Source organism: Opisthocomus hoazin, chromosome 14 (assembly GCF_030867145.1).
Source record: "Opisthocomus hoazin isolate bOpiHoa1 chromosome 14, bOpiHoa1.hap1, whole genome shotgun sequence".
Classification (NCBI taxonomy): domain Eukaryota; kingdom Metazoa; phylum Chordata; class Aves; order Opisthocomiformes; family Opisthocomidae; genus Opisthocomus; species Opisthocomus hoazin.
This window is the reverse complement of record NC_134427.1, coordinates 5,214,074-5,226,262: the sequence shown is the minus strand read 5'-3', so window position 1 is coordinate 5,226,262 and position 12,189 is coordinate 5,214,074. Positions and strand designations below refer to the sequence as shown.

At 37.7% G+C, this 12,189-nt stretch overlaps 1 protein-coding gene across 3 annotated transcripts in view; it reads right to left on the bottom strand.

Annotated features, from left to right (window-relative positions):
* PCDH11X (protocadherin 11 X-linked) overlaps window positions 1-12,189 on the bottom strand; it is a 513,039-nt gene that overhangs the window by 490,248 nt on the left and 10,602 nt on the right. The window lies entirely within an intron of this gene.

Genomic DNA, 12,189 nt, shown 5'->3' with positions numbered 1-12,189 from the left:
AGTACCAAAATGTATGTAAAATGATGTTACTCCTCCAGAAAAGCTCTCTCTGGAGGGCCAGGCAAGTTAATATACAATTATTTTTATGAACCTTTTTTTTATTTGATGTCCTTTGTATGTTTTGTATTACCATTGCTGAACTCATGTTGGTTTATTGCTGGTTTTTCTAGTTCAGTTACTGGTGCCTGTAACTGGCACGCTTCTTCTAGGCAGCAGCAAAAGCAGTACTTTATACAAGCCCTTGTAGATAATTTTGGATAATTTCCTTCCTCCTTTCTATTTTTGGAAACATATTTAGGTGATAGGAACAAACACTGAAAAAAATGGATCAACAGCAAATGAATGGTTGGTATGCAAAAAGGAGCTATATTATTTTCTCCATCAGTTTCAAGTTAGAATAGCAATGAAGATTTCATTGCAGGCATTCCTGGCAATTAATAGCCAGATGAGTTCTCGTGATTACTGCAAGCTAGCAGTTTCTTTCAGTCTGTCATTTATCCCTGAAATACTTTATGCTCAATCACTATTGCTTAAAGAATATTCATTTTGATTGAATGCCATATTGTGCCACGCTGTTGAAGGCCCACAGGTACTGATGTGTGACTTCAGATTCTGGCTTTTCAAAGTTCCCCTTATCTCCCATTTAATTTTATCAATTGCTGACTTTTGTTGTGGTCTCTTAAACAAACTACTTCTTTCAGTTTGAAGTGCGTAGAGAGGGAAATTTCACTCTCACAACTGAAAATAAAATTAGTTTTAAAAAGAAACCTCTCTCACATATGTGTAGGTATGTATCTATAGATCAGACAAAGACAATTGGAATCCACGAATATAGACATTTACAACAAAATGTAGACTCAGTTTTAAGTAAAATGGCAATGATACGGAATTAAAAAGAGGGAAGCTAATGCAGGTGCCCTTGCATATGGCATCACAAACAGTACCAAATCTCTCTGTGCATAATTCACATTTTCACTGTCTATGAGAGTCCGCTCACCTCACAAGAAATGCGTAGTGTAGCTAACCTCAAATACCTCAGCACTAAATATTTGCATCTAAGAGTTCAAAGTTGAAAGAACAATGCAATGTATCACCATGGGAGTCTGCTGGAGATTTAAAATCTGCAGTAGTTTATCCATCGTTTGCTGGCAAGAGGAATTTATGTATTATCTACTTTGGAAGGGGAAAATAAACAATGCAAGTTCTGAAGTGTGAGAAAATTATTATATGCAACAAAATCTTATCCCTTTCCCGCACTCTTTATAAGATTTAAATAGTCTGTAAGTACATATATGAAAAGGACTATATAGTGAGGTGTTTGCAGTAGCAAAGTTCAAGACTGTTAAGACCTACAAGGTCTCTCCTGGTCTTCACATACTCATTTTAGGAGTAAGACCAGATGTGATAAATAATCCCATTCGTAGGAATTTTAACAGTCTCTAAGAATTTGAACAGTCACATTTGATCTACACATAATTTAGTGCACATCCTGGTTTATGCAGCAGGCGTGTGACCAGGCATGGAAGAGAATTATTGGAACCTGATCAGCTGAATTTTAGCAAGGTGGCTGCATGTTTGATTTTGCACATTTTTACATTTATTGTTAGTATTAGCATTTTGCATTATGCTGTAAAGCTATTTAGAGTTCAAGCTAAGATATTTGCAACCTGTGAAAGATATACACTACTATTTCCAAAATAGTAAATATTTATGGGATATAGATAAGAGTCATGCTCTAGGATTTGGCAGCCTAAATCCTTGGATATTTTAACTTTGGTGGCAAATTCTGGATTAAGGTTTTTAAAACTTCAATCATCAGTAAGATGATTCAGATACGTATGCAAGGATGTAGCAAACAGTATACTGCTAATAAGAGTTGCACCCTGTGGTACCCTACACCTACGGTACAGTAAGACCCAGCAAAGAAGCTCATTATCACAACAGGGAAGCTGAAACTCATGTGTCATTCATATAGAAAAACAAAGCACTGCAGCAGGGTGGTAAAAATACCAATGATTAAGATACACCAACGTACAATGACAGAGTATTGCACAATTTGCTTCATCTGGATTTGTTTCCTTTTTAATCACAGTCCAACATTATGTTCTACAGTAAAATGAAGTTTAACAACCTTGCAAACTTAACACATAACTAACAGCATTCTGCTTAGTTCCCCACTGTGACTTCGTGGGAAGTCATTGAATCGTTCCCGTTGGAAGGGTCCTTGAAAGGGCTGTAGTCCAGTCTCCCGCGCAGATGTGTGTCAGTGCTGAACTCAGAGCAGATTGCTTCGGGCTTTGGCCAGTTGGGTCTTGAAAACCTCTAAGGACAGTTTTTACAGTGTTTCTGGGCAACCTGCTTCACTGTCTTTATTATGACAGTAGTAAATATACATTCCAGAATTGAATGAAAAATGAGTAATGAATGACTTACATTAAATGTTTAATTAAAATTTTAATTTTGTTTTGAGCAATTTGTTGGGTTTTTTTCCCCCCCTCTTAGGGGGTCAAAGACTCATTTACTCTATCACACATACACGTTTCAGAGCCATACAGTGATGCTGATAACTAGCAGTTGAGAACAATGATCACCAAAAAAAAGTCGGTAGTCATTACACATGGGTGACACTTATGCAATCATTATATTGGTCGCCAGGTTGAACAACAATCTGTATGCATAGTTAATATGCAGACACCTTATAAATAGCTAATAAATGATTAAATGAAATTGCTGTTTTCATAATGAATTAGTACAAGATCTGTTGTACATAATGTTTGGAATATTTAAATGGTTTAACATACTCGAGTTATAAGTACTCTGCAGCTGGCTGTTACAACACAGATTCATCACTTAAGTATTTTTAAATTGCTTATATGTGTCATTACAATATGCCAGAACTTGTATATTTTTTTTTAAATCATTTGCAATTACTGGGGTCAAACCACAGGCCAGTTGTCTGGAAAACAAACAAACAAACAAACAAAACCCCCCAAAAAAAGTGGTTCCCTCTTTGGGCAGAATGGAACAGAGCAGAATGGGGGCTTGATTTGCATCACACTTGAATATAAACTGCAACAGCTGCTGCATTTGATCAAGACAAAATTTCTTTACCCAGATCTCATTCTGGGAAGCAAAATGTCATTTTTTCTAAATCGGTTGTGAAGCTGAGCCTGGTTACATAACGTACACTCTTCCCAAGTTTCCAGCATGCTGTAGCTGCCCAAGAGAGACTTGGATCATGTACAAGTTTTGTTCTGAAACGCCAGTAATTCCCCCACAAATTTCCAGTGCCTATGGAGTTACAATGTGTTCAGTGCTACAGACCAATTACTGCAAACACTTGAAGGGTAAACGGAAAATTTTGGCTGCTCCAAGATCATTCTTTTCTATGCTGAGGGATCATTCCATATGCATCTGAGTGATTTAGCTTCTGAACATTCTTGCACTGGGCATCTCTCCTCTTATTCCATGAAGAAGACATCATAGAAGATGGTAATCAAAAGATATTTTCCATATTTCATATTGAATCCATGAACAAAATGCATGCATCTAATGTTCTGTTGCAATCAGTCTGCCAGAATCTGCACAGAACACAAGGCACTGTTTACTCCGGAAGTGTATGTCATTTGCTATCTGAACAGAGATGAAGAAAAGTGAAACAACACTGGTCTTATCAGGTGAGGTAGTATTTATGTCATAGTGATAATTGACACACACATCAGACCTGTGAAAAGCCTTAAACTGAATAAAAAGACAAGAATAAACTGTCTCTCAACATCACACTAAAAATCTTATCTTTATACAAAAGCTCTGCAACTCTTGAAAAAGTATCGCTGGCAGTCCAAGTCAGTCCCTACACAAAGTGATAGTTTATTCAACTGTGAACAGAGCAATTTCTAATGAAACTAAATGCATAGAGTTAAATGGTGTTTTACCAACTCCGTGGACAACCACATGCGTGTAGTACATACAGTATGCTCTGTTGAGGTGCACTGCACCATGACAAACGTGCATTATTTTACATAGATACAATTTCACACGCAAGTTGTCATCACTCTGGTTCTTTGACCATTATTAGAGTGAGATAAGTTTACTTAGGGTTGAGTTGAGTCTCTGAGAATTTTATACCCATCTCCCCCTTTCTACGGGTTCATCACATTTTGCCTGAAAATAAGCTAGAAGAGCAGCGTCTTCTGTTCCGCTGAAACACATCTGTCATCTCCCTTCAGCAAACGTCTGCACCAGTCACAGGACACCCTTTATCTTACAGTCCCCTTGCTGCTGTTAATATAAAGGCATATCAACAGAACATATATGAATATTCCGTGAGCTGAATATTGAAGACACTGTACACTTCTACTATATTAAAAACAAGTCCCTTTTATTAAATTATCATGTATTCCCTTTACATAAATGCAATTGAGTGGGTGTAAGTTAGGGTAACCTTTCCTGAAGATCTTTAACAGTAGGATTCATATCCTATAAAACTGCGAACATGACATGTAGCTATTACTCCTTTCATCTTAAGGCATGACGGTGTCATTGGGTAGGATTTTGTAGACTTTAAGCCTCCCAAGGAGAATTTTTACCAAAATCATTTCTCCATTTGCATTTTATGCACAGCAAACACTGTGAGGGGTGCAGTTCTGCAGTTCTGCACCCCTCACATAACTTCTCTCTCTAGTAAAAACTCAGTAGTTGTCTGTGTTAGAATAACTACTGCTGTCTTATGCTTTGGTAAAAGTATCCCATTTTTCTCAAAACAGCAATAAATCCTTTGATGCTGCCATAAGCAGACCATCAGTCAAAACCAGACTGAGTCGTTACATCAGCTTCCCCAAAAAACTAGTTTCAAAGAAAAGAACTAATTTGCCTGCTTCGATGGTTGCTCTGTTCAGCCATTCAGCTTGAAGCTATTCAACTCCACGCTTTTGCTTTTGCCGGTTAAGCACTCTGCATAGAACCATCTATTTTCTCTGAACATTTCAGCACTTTTCTTCAGCACTTGGGTGCTTCTCCATGAGAATTTAATGTTTCGCCTTGGTTCTTGTTCTCTGCTACCTTGGCAAAACGTCTCGGGCTTTTTGATATTTTTCTCAGTACTTCAATGTCTTGCCTCGAAGCTTCTCTTTATTGCGAGGCTCCGATGCCATCGTTTCTTTGAACACTTTCCCTTCATCCTGGCACTCTGCCTTGGTGTTGAAGCATATTCGTCTCAGTACTTTGGTGTTCCAACCATGTACTTCTACAGCCATGTCTTCACGTCTGTGAAATTTTCCTCTAGGACTCTGCTCTAATTCTTCCCTACATAGTTGGTTCTTTTCAGCTCCATTGTACCTTTACCAGGCTTAAGGCAGGATCTGACATAGCTTAGACAGCGGCCTAACACCGTGCTCCTAGGTAACACAACGCACTCTCCTCCACCCCTCCTCCCCGCCCAAAGCAAAATTAGCAAAAATTAATCAATCAGCGATCATAAGCTCCTGACACAGAAAGTTAATGCAGTGAGGTTTGCCCAGTCTGTTTGCTTTTTCTTACTCCAATACATCAGAAACTCCCGGGTAGAAATTCTCATGAGAATTTCGTTGCTCCTGGCCGGGTAGTCTCTTTGAGTGGTACTGTCACCAATACTACTAGTATAGCACTGCTGTTACTACTATTATTATTATTTTATGTCTACTTTTCATTTTCACTTTTCTTCAAATCAAATCATACGATATTTTTCTACATTTTCAGTCAGAAAATAGTAATAGAATGACATCAAGATTCAGTTCTTTCCCAGCATATCCAAGTCTAATGTTTCTTAGTGTTGGTGCTTTTTTTTTGGAAAGAAATGATCATGTAGAATTCCAAATTTCAATATACTAACTCCTCCTGGATCAGTGTCAAGTTCATTCTGATTGTTTCATGAGAAAAATATACTAATAAGGATTCATTTAGCGATCTTTTTCCAGAGTTGGCCACTTCACTGAGCAAAAGTTAATGTATTAGACATTCTCAAAAGCAAAGCAAGCAGCTCTTAAGCACTGAAAATATTTTGTTTCATTAAATAAGCTAAGATGAATTTTTATATATGTCTGAAAAACAGAGATACTGTAACTTTGAGTGACATATGATAGATGCAATTCATGTTTTTTATGTCAGCACAGCTCGACAGACATCAATCATGATATGCACATTTGCATAGCTGTAAAAAAGTCTCATACATATATGAATGCTTACACTACATACTGTAAACAGATTCAGCTCTCTTAACACTGAATTTATTTGTGTAGAAAATAAAAACCCACGAAATTATAGATTCCTTCCTATAAATAGTTCTCTGAAAAAACAGTGGCAGGATTGGGTTTGGTTCTTCCCCTCATCTCAGTGATCTATCTGTTGGCATTCTATCAGGAACATGGTGGTCAGTAAGATGAGAGAATTACAGCAACACCCCATCACAAGCCATCCAACTTTTGAATCTTACTCTTCAGTAAGTGCTGTGCAAGAGAAGGAAAAAACCCAAACAAGCAATGAACAACATTCTTATTAGAGTCCTCATCATGTTCTGAGAGCAGCAGGGTTTTGAGATAATGGCAACATGCAGCTATTTACAACTTGTTAACCTTAACACTGGGCTGTGAGAGCCAAACTGTCTGTGCACCAGCTGGCATTTTTCCTAAAGTCTTGCAAGCCTTTTTGAAGGAAATAGTCACAGGATTTCAAATCATCTTTTGGAACCTACTGCTTTCCTAACAAGAAATGTTCCTTCTAGAGCCCATGTCTGTGGAAAAGCAGGAGTCAGTGGGAGGCAAACAGGCACAGAAAAGTAGTAGTGAACAGTGGATACATGAAAATTGGCAAAATGCTTTCCAGTCATCTAGAGAAATGACAGTCCAAATGTCAATTCATATAAAAAGGAAATGTAAAGACCATAAGATCTAACAAGTTGCAACACTGATAGTTAAGACATACCCAAACCAAATACAATGCCACTAGAAAACGTCTCACAAGACCCTTCCATTAATCTTCCACCAACAGCTACATCACAAAAATGGTTCTACGTGAACATTTCTTTATGTTTTGTGATATTTCAGTCTTAAGCTAGAGCAGACTTCACGTCCTTATTCTTGTCCTGATTTACCTTTATTGTCAGTCACACTGTTACAAACGCCATGACTGAAGTCTGCTCAAGAGGATTCTGCACATGGGTATTTCAGGTCAGAGATTAATTTTACCGGGAATGCTTCATGAAGAAGCTTGCCTAAAACCTGTAAGCTCAATGTGTAGCTCAGACCAAGGACATAAGTTACGCCATTTATAACCACAGCATGTCCATACGTATACATAAGAAACACATGCATATGCTTTTAATAAAAAAATTAAAAATGCACACACACATATCTCGAAAAAAAATACTCAGTGGCAGGTAGTCTTTACAAAATACTAAGAAAATTCAGCAGAAGTATTAATCCTTTTGGTAGCACAGTGATTTTATTTTGGAGTCGTGAATATTTCCAGTATGACAATAAGACCAGATTCATGGTCATGTACTGAACTGGTAAAATCACGTTGTGAATGGCAGTGTCGGTGAAATACACACTACTCATACCGATGAGGCACTGTGAGCACAGCAGTTTGTTATGCATATGATTTGCAAAGGGTGTGACCTCTTAGCAAGCTGAATGAATGCGAAACTACCGTTGTTATGTTCGACAGATGCGGTTAGGACACAGCTCATGTTTTGTTGTTACCCACATTTTCAGTACATTTGTGCCTCACTGAACAGTTACACCAGCAAAACAAAACTAATGCCAAAATTCACCCAAACTACAAACAGTCTTCTTCATGGCAGATCTGAGCTTTCTGATGAGGCCAGAGATATTAGCTACGAGAAAACATCCAGAAGAATCTTAGATGACCAGTTCAAAAGTTTGAAGCAACAATTTTTGATGAATTAGTTTAGAAATATTCATCTATATTTTATCTTTTAGCAGTCTATTCAAGACTGTTCCCTTCACTGCATCTGTAATACCTCAGACAAAAAAAATAAGGATTAAACAAACTCTCTCATCGCAAATTATGAGTTTTTACTAGTATGCTGCTGGTTCAGTCAAGCTTGAGTGACTAATCAAGGGTATGAAGTGCCCCGTGGAAAGGCAAGCCTTTTAGCAGTCCTGTGCTGTCACTTTTTGGTTTACCAAAAAAGCAACTCACCAGAGGACTGAGCTGGGTTTTTTTGGAACTTATTTATTTAATCTACAGACCTTTTATTAATTCATTTTTATTTAATTTAGAAAATCAGATTTTCAGCATAAGGCCCTCCAAGTTGATTAACTATGCAGTAGGGATTTTTTATTCCACTCTAATGCTTTTTCTAAACTAGAAATGAAGGAAATCTTAGTCACAGGCTTCTTTCCTTCAAATTCAGATCAGTGCTGCCTTACCTATAAAATTCTCCAAATAAAATACTGCTTCTCATCTTGGGAACAGACTTACTTTTAATCGTACTTTGTATTTCATTACATAATGCAGCAGTACAGACCATTTAAAGAGAAACAGCTTTTTGGTTTGTAAATCATCTTCAGGATTTCTGTTTCACAAGAGATAACTCACATTCATCTTCTCTTTAATGACTACTCCCAGTAGAATGTTTACAGCTTTTTTAACCTGTAAATCTGATGAATCTCTCAAGAGATTCATTAAAAACTTGAACAGGATTTTCTTCTCTTACAACAAACAATACTCTGATGCCTTCTAATAACAAACACATTCCAAGGAAAACTGAAAATCTGCGATTTCCCTATGGTTGTACAGCCCATACATATTATCTATGATGGTAACTATACATTTAAATTACATTATCTTGCCTAGCTATGATTGCAATGAAATATCTTTTGAGAATTTTTTATGGTGATTCAAATAAGGAAAGGATCCGAACAACTGTCTGTATTCTGAGTTTGTGGATATCGTCTTATATTTGCGTAACACTATTTTCTTGTGGTACACCAATGCAAAAATAAACAGAATCTGCTCACATATGTGTGCCTTACTCAGAACATTTAATATGAAGTTTCTACAGTGAACACTTGTAATATCTGAATAGAGACAGCCTGGATTAGCACTAGAATAGTGTAAGTAACTTACTTCATAGCCAAAGCTGGCCATGTCTAGTTCTGTGTCCTATTCCTGACCACCAGTCAAAGAATAGCTTTTGCTGAATTATCACAAGTTCACTCTGGTTCATCAGGGCATGTCTTTTATTAAGATTTATCATCTCATAAAATAGCCCATTCCTGAATACAAGATGGAAAAAAAGTTATCGGTGAATGTTCCCAGTAGATGGCAAAAATAGAAAGCCTAAATGATAGAGAGTAACTGAAAACCAGTTCATCCCCTCCTCCACACAGTGACAAAAAATGGCAAAAAATTATTTTCTGCTGGAGATGACTAATTATATTGACATTTTTATATTCGGCACCATCAGGGTTGATCATCTCAAAGCAAGACTAAGCCCCATGTCTAAAATATGTGCTAACAAGTATAGAGTGCATGCTGCAGATCTCTTTTGATGGCACACACTTTTTCTATAGAATATTCTCCACATTTAGGAAATTCTACAACATACTGTGGATCAGCACTTTATTACTGAATTTCCCAGTGATGGAAAAACAGTCCCTATATAGGGAACCTCCTGGAACTCTGATCTAGCTTCTTGGCCTACCAAAGATCTCCCTGTATACCATCTGCTCTTTTCATTTATTTAAAATCCACATCTGCAGGGGATGAAAATATCAGACTGAGAGCGTCTAATGGTACAAATGCAATACAGCCTTTTACACGCATTCATTACGATAAACAAATAATTAGGATAAGAAGCTTTCCTCAGTGTAATCTAAAGGAAGAAGTCCATCATTGTGGAACAACTATGTTTAATGACCAAGCAACTACAAGTAAAATGCAAACAGCAGAGATTTATTGAAATATTTTAATAACACCTAAGTATTTTTTAAGAGAAAGAAAGTGTTCTTGTTCAGAAAGCAGAAACCAAATGGATAGTGAAATAAGTACAGCAAGAGTGAAGGATGGAAAATACTGAATGAGTACATTCAGTTTTCTGCTGAGCTTTCAGTTAAAATTGGCCCAAATAATCCAACGCAAGCCGATGGAATAAATTTTTAACCTAAATTTTAGTCAAATTTTGCATATGCAGTATTATGATCCTTTTAGACATTTAAAAAACATACCAGACATCATGTTATACAGACAGCATGGAAAATGAGTGAAAGCACCCGAAACAAGGCCATAGTCTAGTCTAGCTTTAACAACACCACCACCACCAAACCATGAAATGCTTCAGTTTAGACTCAGGCACCTTCACCACTACTTTCCAATGCACAATTTTTGTTTGACCACCTGGTTTGACAAATAATTCCAGGAGGAAACAAAGAATAAATTAGCGCTTCTGTAACAGTAAAGATCCTTCTTAGAGAATTTTTAAGACCCTTGGTTTCATATCTTATTCTCTTATCCACACAGTCCATACATTGTTAAGTCCCTCTCTAGAAACTGCATTTCTTGTGTTCTTGTAGGGAGCCTGTCAATCAACCTCCAGACACCCTTGTAGTAAAGAGCACTAAACCATCAACACGAAGCATCAGCAGAACACTCTTCACAAATACAAGCAAAATTACACTCCACCTAACATGTCCACTCCAGAAAACCCTCAGGAAAAACTGAATTAACAATGTCTTACAGCTCTGAATGTCAACTAAATTAGGTCTTGCAGGACTAGGGGAAAGGAATCAGCCTCAGTTTATAAGGCTGAGGCTTCTGCTTTCCAGCTGGTCTTTACAGAAGAACGAAAACGTACAGCAGGTCTTCCGCAGAAAGAGAAAGCAAACCAAAAAGCGTTTCACAGATCAAAAGCAGTACTTTAAACTGTATTCAGAATAGCACTGTAGAAAGACAGTGAATAGATGACTTGCTGAAGTGGCAGCCTGTCTGTATAACCTCAGTTCAAGGAGGCCTCCAAGATTACACCAAACAGCACACGCCGAGACAGGAATAGCAAACAATGCTGAGATCCAAATCCAAGAACAAAAATAACAGCCCTCTTCTGTTCACTGGCAGGTTCCTCTTCCTGTCCTGGTCCTCACTTCTTCACTACTCCTTGAACAACCAGAACAGCAAGGACACAGCAAGCTCCTGAATTTGAACAAAAATCACAATCAAGACAAAGTGAAAAGGTAGAATAGAATGGTTTGGGTTGGAAGGCACCTTATAAACCATCTCGTTGCAGCCCCCTGCCATGGGGGGGGACGCCTTCCACTAGACCAGCGTGCTCAAAGCCCCGTCCTGGCCTCGAATACAGAGGAGTCAATGTCTTTTTCATAGAACCACAGAGAAGTTCAGACTGGAAGACACCTCTGGAGATGCTGTCTAGCCAAACCTGCTTAAAGCTGCTAAGTTACAACAGGTTGCTTAAGGCCTTAGGTCAAGCTTTGAAAATTTCCAAGGATTCTTCTGAGTATGAAGTGGACATTGTTGTAGTATACAAAAAGCAGAAGCCGCTTCAAGTATTTCTTTTTGGTTTATTATCAAGATTATCTTATGTGCTTGCAGCTTCAAATAATTCATACTTTCTGTCACTAGGAAACTCAGATGAATAAACAGTTTAGATTCAGGAAGACAGAAAATGGCAAAGGATCTAGTGCAAATAGGGATGCATAACTCAGCCTAAAATCACGCTGATGTCAAGGACATCAGGCAACTCTGCATATTGACAGAACTATGTACCTGCAGCTAGGGCTCCCATTTACAGGATCCTTCAGAAAACTGAGGAGGATCTACAGAATCTGAGAAAGAAATTAGCTGTTGCCAACCCACAAAGGATTTGGCATGTTTCTCCCTCCAAAACAGTTGGGGCTGAGGCTGTAAGAACTACATCAGTCAAAGCTGTATGTATTAAAAGAAAAGGAAAGGAGGAAAATCTCCCATAACTGTGGTTCACAAAATGATGGATGGCATCCTTAATCTGTTCTTATGGATCACAAAATAGTCTACTAAAAATGATAATTCCCTCAGCGATCAGACTAAGAAATATCTGAGCACGTCTAACTTTTTGTGAAGCTCATCAACAGGTATTTTACTACCATAGTAGCTTACTGAAGCTGTTTCCATTAGTATTTTGAAATTTTATCATTT